The 13,494-nt window shown below is 42.1% G+C and overlaps 1 long non-coding RNA gene across 1 annotated transcript; it reads right to left on the bottom strand.

The window, feature by feature from the left end:
• Positions 1 to 8,038: 8,038 nt before the first annotated feature.
• LOC106039649 (uncharacterized) lies at positions 8,039 to 11,278 on the bottom strand. The gene is made up of 3 exons (XR_001209433.3): positions 10,638 to 11,278; positions 9,568 to 9,666; positions 8,039 to 8,981 (listed from the first exon to the last, which is right to left on the bottom strand). It is a non-coding gene; the product is annotated as an uncharacterized lncRNA (long non-coding RNA).
• Positions 11,279 to 13,494: the final 2,216 nt, after the last annotated feature.

The following is a 13,494-nucleotide window of genomic DNA, read 5'->3' as shown; positions in this document are numbered from 1 at the left end:
GGTTGCCTGGTGCAAGGCCAACAGCATGGGAAAGACCTTTCCCACCCACCCCAGGTCTGAAGCCTTCAAAACCCCTGCTCTTATCTCTATTGTTTCTACTGGCAATCGATATCAGATAATTTTATAATAATGCAGTCCTAGAAACCTGTGACTTTGCTCTTTTATACCATTTCCAGGGAGAGACCTGGTAGATGGAGACCCGCCATGCCTCGCCAAGACAAGGTGGTGCCCACACATTCCCTCTCTGCCTTTATTTTTGCAGTTCTCCCTGCTATTGCCACCGTGCTTCTCAATGTGAATGCAGCTCAGGTATTTTTGTTTGGTCCAATAAATAATTTGTATAACCACGCATGTGTGTATGCGCACAATGAACTTACTGGAGTGGTTGCTGCTGGTGTTTGTTCAGCTAAATATTATTTATGCTTTGGCATAAGAAAGCATTTTATGCCCATTATAGTCTTCAGCTCCAACCTTATTAGAATAAGCATCCTGACATTTAGAAAAAGAATAAGCATGCCTATGAATACAATATCATCATAGACATCAGAGGAAGTTGAAAATATTTAAAAGGAAGATGAGCAGCTGCTTTAAACTGGAAAGGTGGGAATTAGTTCTTTTTTATATGATTTTTAGACAATAATTTCTGACATTGTGTCTTCATTGTTTCTGCACTAGACTATCAATCTTAACACTCAATGATTAGATCCCAGCTGGGTCTTGAGCATTGCTTGTAATTCTTACGTGTAGAATAGTTCCACAACTTGAATGATTTTGCTTCTGTAAACTTCTTTAGGTGTATCTCACTCTCAATGTCTGTTTCTCCCTAGTAAGTCTAATCAAAAGCAGCAGCACAGACACATTACCCTGAAGAGCTGGAGTCAGAACTGTTTCAAGCTCTTTCAGGAGACACCCTAAAAGAAAGCCCAGAGTCTCTCTGACTCAGTACTCATCAATACTTCAGCCCTGTGAGCACTGGGTAGTAAATATCTTGCATTTACAGGAGTTTCTTCTGAGCTGCAGCATGCCGGGGGCAACTTTCCCACTGTGTCTGCAGGGAACATGACATTGGTGGCATCCCACAGCATAGCACGGGGAGCTCTCATGCCTGGGCTTCCTGCTCTGCTACAAACACAGCCATACGTAGCAATAACCCAACCTAATTCCTTTTTGTTACCAAGATCTCCCTCACAATAAAGGTAGAATGAAAGTGTAAAGGTTGGAGGACAAGAGGACATTGCAACAAGATCAAGGATGCCATAGAAAGTGGCTCCTTTATGGGAGGTGAGAAAGCTTAGCACCATTTTCACACCACAGAGATAACTATTTGAATGCTGGAATGCAAGTTTCAACCATGATAAAGTGAAACGTTTAAAAAAGAGGAAGTTTTAAAAAGTTTTTTTTTTTTTTGAATAAGAAAACAATAAAACCATACCCAACAAAGCATACCTTTTCCAGCGTATATGGTGTAGGAAGAGCCATGCCACCAAAGCGAACTCTCTTTCCTAGCCACCACAGCTGCATAAGCTCTTATTTATTTCAAAAAGACAAGATGAAGGGCTTAATCTTTTCCAGATGGATACAAATTGGCCTCAATAGCAAAACGTCAAAACTCTGTCAAGTTTCAAAAGCAAAACAGTGAATTTTAAAATCAAGTGTCCATTTGCACCTTACTGAGCCTTGAAGAGATCTTGGATCTTTAAGGTCATCTTCTTACTTAGGTGCTTACTACAGGCTTCTGCCTCCCAAGGGGCATCTGCATGGCGATGCTTTCAGAAGGACCATGTGGGCACAGATCTACACAGATCACTGAACTCTCCCACCAAGCCACACCATGCTCAGTGAGTCTATTTCCTTCCAACTTTCGATATTCCCATCACAAGAGCCTTGGTGTTTCCAGTGTCAATGTTTGCATAGTCCCTCCTGCATTTTACGCTTTTCCTATTCAGCAGCGCCACACACGTGCAATTTTTTTTCCTTTTCACATCCTCTACTAAATATCTGTGCTCTCATCTGTTTTACAAATGCAAATTTCTGGCACTGATATTAGTTTACATCTGAATGTATATTTTCCTTTGAATGTATAACATACATTGAATGTTGGGGAAAATAAGCAACTAATCTTTTATTTTTATCTGTCTACCTAAATTTTTGCAGAACACAGAACGCAGATAGCAGATATCCATGCATTTGGCAGGACAAACGACTCCTATTCTTTAAGAATGGGAGAGAGGGGAAAACATGCTATTTCCTCCATTTCATGAACTATGTGCTGGTAACACACTGTCTGCCACTTCCTCCCCACAACTCTGCAACTGCAGGGTCTGAAGCATTGACTCAGGATACCTCATGCCCTGCAGGTTATGGCTGAGCTTTTTGTCCTAGGAGACTGACTCAGTCATATGTGGGGGGGGAAATTAAAAAAAGCCAACCCAGAAATCAGCTACGATTCCTTCACGTCAAAAAATGAAAAGCCTGAAGCATTACTGTACATGATGTAGACTGAGATGAGACACTGAGCCTTCAGCACAGGTCCTTCATTCATTTATGTGACAACCTGTGACAGCAGAAAGTTGGTATCAGGAGTAAATCTGTTTCAGACCACACAAAAAGCAGACTTTAGGCCTGGTGTCAAAACAGCATTTTTACTTGACATGGAGCAGAGTCTAGGCTCCACATTCAGGATTTATTTTGATCTTTTCACATACAGCAGGTGATTGAAGTAACTTGTATGATTTATCAGATCGATGACTTCTGCAAGCTAGATTGATTTATAAGACATTACCTTAAAAATACATTATTATCTCTACAGATTATTCACTTTCTAAGCTGGTTGGAGTGGACCATAAAACAAGTGCAATTATTAATTCCCAGTGTCACACATATAAGAAAGGGATTTTTTTTTGGTCTATTTTTTTTCCTTTGAAATAACAGGAAAAAAAAAGAAAAAAAAAACCTGTACAAACCTCATCCACGTAAGGTTTTATAACAAATCTGGCACTTTACCCAATTACACTGCAATTTTTCCCCAGTCTTCAGAGCTCATCAACATGTTCATACCAAATATAAGAAGTTAAACCTGCCACCAGATGTGTGACCTATGCCTCAGTCTTCTCTTTCCCTACTATTATTTTCTACTACCCATAGCCTCACAAAACCTATGCGCTTCCACAGAGCTTTTAACTACCAGCCTGAGGCAAGCTGGAAGAAGCAGAGGAAGGAAGGCAGTAGACCAGGAAGGCAACAAGCCCATTTCCCATTGACCAAACGAGCAGAGTCTCATATATTTTCCACCTTATCTGAAGCCTCTTTGAGGTGGGGGAGACTGAGATGTGAAAGTTTTTTATTTATCTGGCCATACGTGTGGGTCCCTATAAGCCTGCCCTGTGTCCCATTAAATGCCTGGTGTTTACCAGAGCGTCCATCCATCTGCCCTAGGCACCATGACCTTAGCTGAGTTGTGGCCTGTGAGTTCCTTTAAATACCCATTCCTCCTCCAGCAGAAACATTGGACTTCTCCCTGAAAGCAATTCAAAGTTTTTCTTTCTAGCTGTATTAACTTGTATACATTATAGTGAATATACATATTCACGCTTTTATTTTTGAAATCCTGTGATTTCTTTCCCTTCCATTATTAAACCTTGTTTTTATGTCAGCCACATATAAACAGTCAATGTATATACACTATATCATCTGGTAAAATGAGCAAATTGCCTTTTTAAAAAGAAGATGATCCCCAGAATAAAATAACTAAAAACAGGGTTTATTGTTCAGGAAGAACAAAAAGGAGCTCTGTGAAACTCTGGGGCAGACAAAGAGTTTCTCTGCAGTTTCAAATCACACAATGTATGTATATATGTGTATGTGTTCACATACGTATGATTTATCCTGCCTTCCTAGAAAGATGAAATGACATAGTAAATCCATTTGGTGCATGAAAGATTACACTTTGTATTAGCATGTAGTGTAACCTCACAGCCAATTATCACCGTTAAAAGAAAGCAATTCTAAGAAAATCTACATAAAACACCGTTTTTCTTGGACAGAAAGCAACTATTCCTCACTAGCAGCTCTGGAAATCTTCCCAGAAAAAAAAAAAAAAAAAAAAAAAAAAAGTCACTTTATTCCCTCATCCTGAGCAAGACTTGCTTAAAATTAATGCAAAATTTCTTTCCTGGTCTCCTCCACGTCAGAAACATTTGACTGTGGGCTATACATCCTCTGTAGCTTAGCATTTCATTCATTATACAGGCAGCTCAAGGTTCTTACATTCCTGAAAGGAAGAACTAATTGTTCTCTGCTGATCCACACACAAAGCCCAGATCTTCCTCTTCGTCTTTTGTAACCAGTAGCAAAGCTAATTTAATTCAGAAGTTTTTGGCCCTGGGTGCTCCCATTGCTTCCCTGGGTGTTTCACTGCTGCCACCACGCTCCCCTGCCCCTTCACCCTCACCACTACTGCTGCTGGAGGGAGGTGTGCTGGCAGTCAACTCAGGCACTCAAGCTACGTTTTTAAAAATAAAACTCAATAGATATTTTAACCAATATCAGCCCTTGTTTCCCAGAAAGGCCACCGGTAAAAGCAACATTACAAGGGTCTTATCCTGCAATGAGGAGCTGATGTGGAGAGAAGGTAGCTGAGAGGCTGAAAGCCTGAGTGCTGGATGGTCCCTGGCAGTAGCTGGAAAGACATGTCAGGGAATGAAGACAGACGACAACTACATTTTAAAAAGTAGGCCCCCGGAGTAATGCTCAATGAACTGGATTTGTTAAGTGCTATCATTGTTTTTTGCTGTGCTTCATCTCTAATGGACTGTAGGAGCTATTCTTGACACCTGCCTTGTTAAAAGAACATACCTGTTAAACAGGAACATACCAAAATGCAGCATTCCTAAAATAATAGCATGATGTCATTTGTATCCCAGGGGCTACAAACTGTGGCTGAATTTCCCTTGTGATCTCTCCAGTTAAAGATTTCAAACTTACTTGCAATGCTAAGATTTCTGGTAAAACAGAATATTCTTCCTCCCATCCCCCAGGTACAGGGATGATCAACAGCTGTATAACAAGTTTCAGAGCTTTATAAGTGTTTCACTATGTGACCTGACTTTACTCGGGAGTCTGCTCAGCTGAATCTGCTGAGGATGCATTGGGAGATATCTGGGATTTGATTCAGGAGGCACAACAAAAAGCACTTGCTGAACAGCCTGACTCACTGGAGGGAGGTGAAAGAGACTATGAAGGGATGTAGGTAAATTAGACCTCACGTATTATCATAAATGCTCAGCACATAAAATGGACTTGATGGGAGAAATATTCCAAGTACAGCTTTACGTGAGTCATTATATTTTATCAGGTGACTGATCAGCACATCCCCGAGGCTTTTCTGTGCCTTCAGTACGTCCTGCCTGTGATTAGACATAGTGTCATTCAGATAGAGAATAATTGGGTTCTTATTCTCTTCCCACATACATCAGTGCACGCCAGGAGGCAACGGAGTTACAGGGGAGGAAGAGTATTAGCTCTAATTCCCAGGCTTTCATATGAGTAGACCGCTACTGAACCTTTTCAACAAAGTAGATTATTTTCAAGTTGTATCTGCAGGATTATTTCCTAAGCTGCCCTCCTATCTCTCGAAGAAATAGCACTACCCAGCATAGAGTCAAACAGGAAAAGGTACGCTTAAGCAGCCACCTGATGCTCTCTGAATAGATCACTGTCTGGGTAGATATAGAAAATCCATTGGTTTTTTGAAAGTGCAGTCAATATGCTTCTGCACTGAAGGTGGATCTCTAGGAGCTACTGATGGGCAAAGTCAAAGTGGAGGCGATTAGAGAGTGTGCTTACGAGCAGGAGTCAGAGGCTAATAACTTCCCTCATGCTGCGAAGGACTTTGTGCTGCAGGGATAGGATGAGCTCTGCCTGAAGACCCCATTTCACTTCAATGCTCCTATTCCTCATATTCCTCTTCATGTCTGTTGGGTGTGTCAAGTCACACAGCTGCCACCAGGTCGTAAGCTGTCTCCTCCTTTGCTCTGAATCAAACCCACCACATTTTAGGAGCTACACCCTCAGCAGAAGGGAGGGAGCAAAAGGAAGAGCTCTGAAAGGAAAATCAGTTAGAGAAGTGCTTGCAGTGATTCATGAGGGAAGAGAAGGTTGCAAGGCACACGGAGATGCCAGGAGGATGCGGATGTCTGGAGGAGGTCAGGCACTGTGGACTCACCCCAGGCACGGTGGGGATACTCAGTCCATGCAAATGGGCTCCAGAGCACTGTGTGCTGCACTGAGCACACAGCTCTCCTGGGCAACCCAATGCTCAGCAGGCAAATGTATTTCACCTAACTTCAAGGAAGCACCCTCAGTGTCCCAAGACCTCAGGGTTACAGGGTTTGCTGCCATGGGTCCCGGTCTGATGCTGCTCTGCCTGAGGGCAGTGAGTTCACATCTGGAGCATCTGGGTTTTGTGGGGAGGTGGGGAAGTGACTCGCCAGGTTTCAGCACTGCTTGCAAAGTTCAGCACTGCTCCAGGACCAGACCTGGCTTGCTTGTGCAGGACCCCCTGGCTGAGACACAGAAGTGCTTCTGGATAGAGAGGGACCTACACCCCATCCCCACTTCTGCCCAAAGGGGATATTAACCCTATTTTTCTGAGGAATCAGGAAACAAAAAAAAAAAAAAAAAAGAGAATTAGAAAGCCTTTTTTTTTTTTTTTTGGCCTGGGATTTCCTGACTCATCCACAGCTGGGGTATGTCAAAACACAGATTCTTTGAAGAAAAAGAGATTTCTGCAACCGATTCAACAGGAATTTTCCATCAGCAGCTCTGTCCTGGCAGAGCACAGCACTGACGGCCCTTTTCAGACACATTCTTGATATCAAGGGTCTCCTAGACTTTTGGGAACTTTGGGTTTATCCTCCAAGATACAGGTACAGTTCTCAGCTGGTCTCATCATTCCGATGCCAGTGTCAAAGTGGTAGCTGCTGAGCAATGCCTTTTTTCTCTCAGCTCATGCAATGCAGATACGTTGGTGTGGAATACAAGTCCACGAAAAAGGCTAACCAGTGCTGCTTTGGAGTCACGGATCTGATAAAAACGTTCTCTTCATGCCAAAGGAAGTCTGCCTGAACACAAAGCACATTCATTCTCAGCTTTAATAACTTATACGTGTTGTGATATTAGCCTAGCTTTGTTATAAAAAACACTGAAACACTAAAGCAGAGTATCGAAGATTGGAAGATTAGAAAAAAAAAATCTATTCTAGTTTTCTGAAAAATGTCTAGGGGTCTATTTTTTAAATGACCTTATGGATTTTTCTCTCAGCCTTTGTTACATTGCATTAATGTTTTGAGTATTTCTAGAGTTACAAAATGCAGGAAAAATCCCTCATTCTCTTATAAAAGCAGACATTTTCTCAACTATTACCAGTAACTAGGTGTCAATAGAAACACTGATGCTGCAGGTCTCTTGATTACAGCAGAAAAGCAAATTGAATTTTGTGTTCTTACAGACTCATGAAGAATATATATATGCACATACATATGCATATATTTATATATATGCAAATAACAGATGTTTCAAATAGAAAATGCTTTGAAATCTATGGCCACAGGTGTTGCTACTATCCATAATGAACAGAAATTTAAGGAGAGGAAAAGAAGATTCACACAGCTGTTCCAGAAGCTTAATGAAGGGCAGTGCTGTGATGGAATCTCCTCAAAGGGCACAATGCTGAAAGGTGTAGAGTGCAGGAAAGGAAAGGAGTTAAATGCACAGAGACTGTTTAAAGCCTTCTGTTTTAATAATCATGAAAAAAGAGCATAATCAGAGAAAACATTATTGTAATAATCTTTGCTGAATGAGTAAATGCAACCTAGTAAAGCACTGGTGCTTTAAAAAACGGTCAGAAAAGTTTGCTCTATTACGTGAATCAAAACCAGCCAAAAGTCCCCAGTCTTTTCTCTAATAAAACTTTGTAACTTGGTGTTTGACAAAACATTCTCGAAGGGTTAAAAGCCTGAACCTCATGGGTTCTGTCCGCATGAGATTTGTCTAGACAAACCAACCACTTCCTTTCCTGGAGGATGTTCATGCTCCAACAGGAAAAGCCACAAGGCCTTGGTCATCTCCTTCTGTGTAAAATCCCACAGCGGGAGGTGGGCTGGGGGTGGGGAGAGCCCCTGCATTGTCTCCCGCCAGCAGTACTGGTGCTGGAGCTTGCTCCTTCTCTATGTACAGCAGATCATCTGACCAAGCTCACCAATACTGCATTCAGTCCACTGTGATCCTTTCAAGACAATGTCAAAAAATACAGGAATTACATTAAACCAACATTTTCCATAGCATTTCCAGGGAAATCCACCCTCTTCACTTCTCAGTTGCTCCTTTCCTTACCTACTATGCATCATCTCTTCCTTTAAGTGAAGAGATAGGGCTGGAACTGTGAGTCTTCTGCACCCTTTTGCTCTCTCTTCTTCCATGCCCTGTCAAGAGTAAGGCTTTCTTTGGTGTATAAGAATTTAATATCCATAGTTTTGAGTGTTTCTACTATCCCCGATCAGCTATATTGCTTTATTGTCAATGGGGACCAGAACATGAACCTGCAGTAGCAGGTTAAGTTATAAGACATATAAGATACATCACATTGCAAGTGTGGAGTGTGACTTTTGCCCTGGAAAACGACACCATTAAATAGTGTTGTGGTTGTTACAAGTGTTTTTACTTCTTCTCATAAAAACACCTTTTCCTCACTGGGACACAGTAAAGTCCTGTGTCACAGTCAGTGCCTCTGTAGAGGCTCTCTGCACTGCAGGCAGTAAGGTGAACCCTCTCCACCACTGCAGCACTTCTTCTGAGGTTGCAGAGTCTCCATTTGCTTCCCCTTATCTGGGTAAGCAGGAGTCACAGAGTTAGCTGAAAACCACTGGGATGCACAGATGCAACTGAGGTTGTAACTGAGCTCGGTTGTTCCAGGAAACAGGATGCTGTATGGAGAAAAGACAGAATGTCAGAGCCTCAGGTAATCTGCTAAAAACAAAACAAAACAACAAAACAAAACCAAATGAAAACAAAAACAAACAAAAAAATGGGAAACAAAAGAGAGCAGATTCATCAACATGACCCCAATAGGACAGATCTGTCATCAGATGAGATTTCTACTTAACATATTCTTCTCATCCAAGAAATACATGGTCTCCTCCCTCGACTAATTCAAAGCCACTATGGCCTTAGCAGATGGAAGGTATCAGCACTTGTGCTTGGTGTTTCCCCAACAATTTCAGAGCAAAGGGTCTGTTCCCTGTTGCCTTTCTCTGCCACAATGATTCTCAGTAGACTGCTGAAGTATTAATATTTATGAAAAATTAAATCCATGGGGAAAATCAAGGATTAGAAGTCCAACAGTGACCAATTCAGCATCCTGGTGCTGCTTTATGTACACAACAGTACAAAATTCTATTATCACTTAATTGATAAACAATTTAATACACCAGGAAAAGTGCTGGGTAACAAATCCAGATAAATAATCTTCACTACCATGAATAAGTGAGGGGATGAAGTTATCTGGCTCACCAGATGAGTGGCTTCACTCTTTGTTTTTTTTGATCAACGCTTGTGCATGTTCCACCTCCGACTTGCTAGCTACTCCATACTTCAGTTTTGCAAACAGACCTAAGAGCCAAAGGGAGAGAGTTCAAAGATAGTCTAGTCATTGCATGAACACACACAGCTTTGAGCATGGCTCAGACCTCAGGACAATGCCTCTTATGAGTCTCTCCTTCCAAAATACTAGTTGATCTTGTTGCTGATTGCTGCAGCTTTCAGAAATGTAGGTGTGCATGCAAGGACACCTTTGTGAGCATGGCAAGTCCTGCTCGTCACCAAGCAGCAGAGGGAAACTTTTTACAGCAGTTCTGAGTTCTCCTAATGGTTATAAAAGCGTTTCTTATTGGTGCTGTACTGGTTACCTTCAGAGAACAGCTCTCATGAGCCTGCCCCTTATCTGAACAGCATAATTAACACCAGTTTGGGGGATGATTGAAGCTTTTGGAGTCAGTGAAGAAAGGGAGTTCTATCAGCTTTTGGGTATTTTCTCCAGTGTCCATGAGCTGACCAAACATGACCACTTAGAGTCACAAGTGGGACGAAAGCCTCTTATGGACTCTGGACAAACTCGCATTTCAGACTCATGAACGGGATCGAACAGGTCTGATTTGTTGCCTTTTCTTCTGTAGCTGCTTATAATCAGGACTACTCACAGAGAGAATAAATGTTATGATTATATATTCTTCTATTAATTAAAAATGAGAAACAGCAGTGAGTCATCTTCAGTCACAGGGAATAAAAAATAAATCAATAGTTATTAAAACCCAAACCACTGTTTGTCACACTAACGCCTTTTACATTTATCTCCTGCATTCCCTCTAAAGCACTTTTCTGGTTTCCTTGAGGACTTCCTCACAGCTCACAGCTGAGGAGGATTTCACGCTTCCAGGATTATAACCTCATTGAAAGCAGAGGAAGCAGCAAGAACCAATGAGCCCCTAGGCAGGAAAGATGACATTTTCATGAAAGAGGTCAAAGAAATAAAGGAGCTTCTGAGCTGGGAGATGTAAATGTTCAGCGGCACAGGGGAGCACCACCTCTAGGCTGGCCATCAGATGAGCCAGGCTCACACTCAGCATGTGGGTGCTGCCAGCTCCAAGCAGGAGTCACCCTCCATAGGTGAGAGCCAGAGGTTGCTGAACTCAGAGGTGTGTTGGGAGAGGCAGCACAGGCCCCTGCTGTCCTTTGGCTGGGCACTGGGTCACCACTCCATGCCCCGCCTGTGCTCCTGGTGACAACACATGGCCAACATCAAACAGAAGTTACCACAGAATCATAGAATCATAGAATATCCCGAGTTGGAAGGGACCCACAAGGATCATTGAGTCCAACTCCTGGCACCACACGGGTCTACCAAAAAATTCAGACCATGTGACTAAGTGCACAGTCCAAATGCTTCTTAAACTCCAACAGGTTTAGTGCAATGACTACTTCCCTGGGGAGCCTGTTCCAGTGTGCGACCCACCCTTCAGTGAAGAACCTCTTCTTGGTGTCTAGCCTAAACCTCCCCTGCCTCAGCTTGACACCATTCCCCCGGGTCCTATCACTGGTGACTGAAGAGAATAGATCGGCGCCTGCCCCTCCACTCCCCCTCGTGAGGAAGCTGTAGACTGCAATGAGGTCTCCCCTCAGCCTCCTCTTTTCCAGGCTCAAGAGGCCCAGTGACCTCAGCCGCTCCTCATAGGTATTCCCCTCTAGGCCCTTCACCATCTTTGTAGCCCTTCTCCGGACACTCTCCCTCAGTTTCATGTTCTTTTTGTACTATGGTGCCCAGAACTGTACACAGTACTTGAGGTGAGGCCGCACCAATGCAGAGTAGAGCGGGCAGCTGTGTGCAGATTTCACCTAGTGCTGGGCAATCAAGCCTTTGAGGCAGCCAGATTTTGGGCTGTGCTTACTATGGATGTCCCATCTTCCAGTAACGTGGAAGTCTACAATTTGGTGGGAGCACAGGGTGAAACCTGGCCTGCTCTCTGGCCTTGCCCCAGGGAGGGCTCAGGTGCCTCCATGTCTGGCCGCAGCTCAGGGAGAACGAAAGGAAGGGTCATCTCCTGCCTTGTTCAACACAGGAGTGAGAAACCATTCAAGCAAAACAGAATATATAAGATTCACAGTTATAGAAATGGGCATAATATTTTTAAACCACTAGCAGTTGTTGTTGAAAGGTATTAGCAAAGACAGGGACTAAGTCTAATCTGAACTGGAACTGGAAATTTCAGGAAGCTGTTGTGTTTTAGGTTGCATTGAAACAATTTTGAAAATTCTGTGAATGCTGTACATTTCATGCTGTATCTCTGAACAGGTGAATATATGATGGGGTGGAGAAGCTAGGAAAAAATTGTGTGTGGATTATTTGGTAATTATTGACATGAGAATTCTGTTCTCCTCAGAAAGGAGCTAGCCCTCTGCAGAGACAAGATAGGAGCATATACTGAATACTAAATTGTTCCTGTAGGTCAATTTTATTGCTCCTAAGCATTCCCAGTAATATAAAGGATAATAACAAAACTGAAATCTAGCAACAAAATTTCCCTCAAATCCTCTCAGTTTTCCACTTGAGTTTTTAATGCTTCTTTAATGCCTAAAATTGCCTGGAAGAGTAGACAGTATAAGTATTTTCTGGTGGCTATATGACTGTTTTTTCACATTAGTACAAAGTAGTTTAAAAGAAAACTGCCTGTTTTCCTACCTGGCACATTCTGTTGTTTGTTGTTGTTTTAAGGGCATGCTGCATTCTTTGTGTGCTGTGCTCCATCCACAGCAATAAAAATTCTTATGGTGAGTTTTGACCTCAGTGATATTCCTATAAATTGATTGCTCTCCTGAGCATCTTAACACCTCCAGAGTCTTAACACCCCCAGCAAAACCTGGGGAGTAGTCAGCCCTAAGCAGCAAGAAATAATAAACACATCTAGTTCTCATTGATTTCCACTGGTCACAGTGATTATATTTTCCCTCTAAACTGGCAGTCTCCATAATTTGATTTTGTTTCAATTACATGAACTAGAAGCTCCATATTATATGAGTGGAATTCACATTGGCTGTAACTAGGTGTTAGCCATGATCACTTTGAGGTATTGTGGTTATGCTTTTCCAAGTGTCTCCCTAGAGTAACATCAACTACCATTTGATATCATTTTGCACACCACTATTTGGATGGGCTAGATTGTCGGTCTTTAAAGCACAGTGGGCCCAGAAGCTTGTTTTTTAACAATATGGCAATAAGTCTACTGGGGACATCATCAGCACATGGTGAGACTAGAAAAGAAAATGTTGGTTTGTTACTGGAATTAATAATAGTAATAATAACTATACTGATAATAATGTAAGATTGTATAAGCTGTTTTTCCCTATCAGTCTCAAAATACTTTTACAAATGCAGGTGAGATGTTTCTGCTCCAGTGCAAGGTAAGAGTTCATAACTAGCAACTGAATATCTGCTTTTCCCTGCTTAGTCAGAATGACACCATCTCCCTCTCTCATTGTATTTGTTGCTTTTCTTTCTTTCTGTCTAAAGAAGGTAGCTGCACACTTCATGGTCTGAAAGTTCAAGCTCATAATGTGTTGGACTTAACTGGTAAAGCACAATCCAGTCCCACAAGATAGTCAGCATTAAAAAATAAATATGTGGTAGGGATGCTATATAAAATTTGCAGCTGCTTAAACCACAAAGTCATGGGTAAAAATATCTTGCAGCAGAGCTGAGCTGTATTAGCAGTTTTCCTATTATAATGCTGAGACTGCCCTAGAGCTAAGAGATGCTAGGTGCGCATATTATAAGCAAGGGCGAAATCTGTACTGGAGACATTTGGCCTACCTCATCTACTTAAGATTTAATGGCTGGTTTGTGTATCACACTCTGGTCTTCTGAGGTCACTACTCAGCATTCTTGCT

This window comes from Anser cygnoides, chromosome 2, assembly GCF_040182565.1.
Source record: "Anser cygnoides isolate HZ-2024a breed goose chromosome 2, Taihu_goose_T2T_genome, whole genome shotgun sequence".
In the NCBI taxonomy this organism is placed as follows: Eukaryota; Metazoa; Chordata; class Aves; order Anseriformes; family Anatidae; genus Anser; species Anser cygnoides.
Note: the sequence above shows the minus strand (reverse complement) of the source record. Positions and strands in the feature narration are given on the sequence as shown.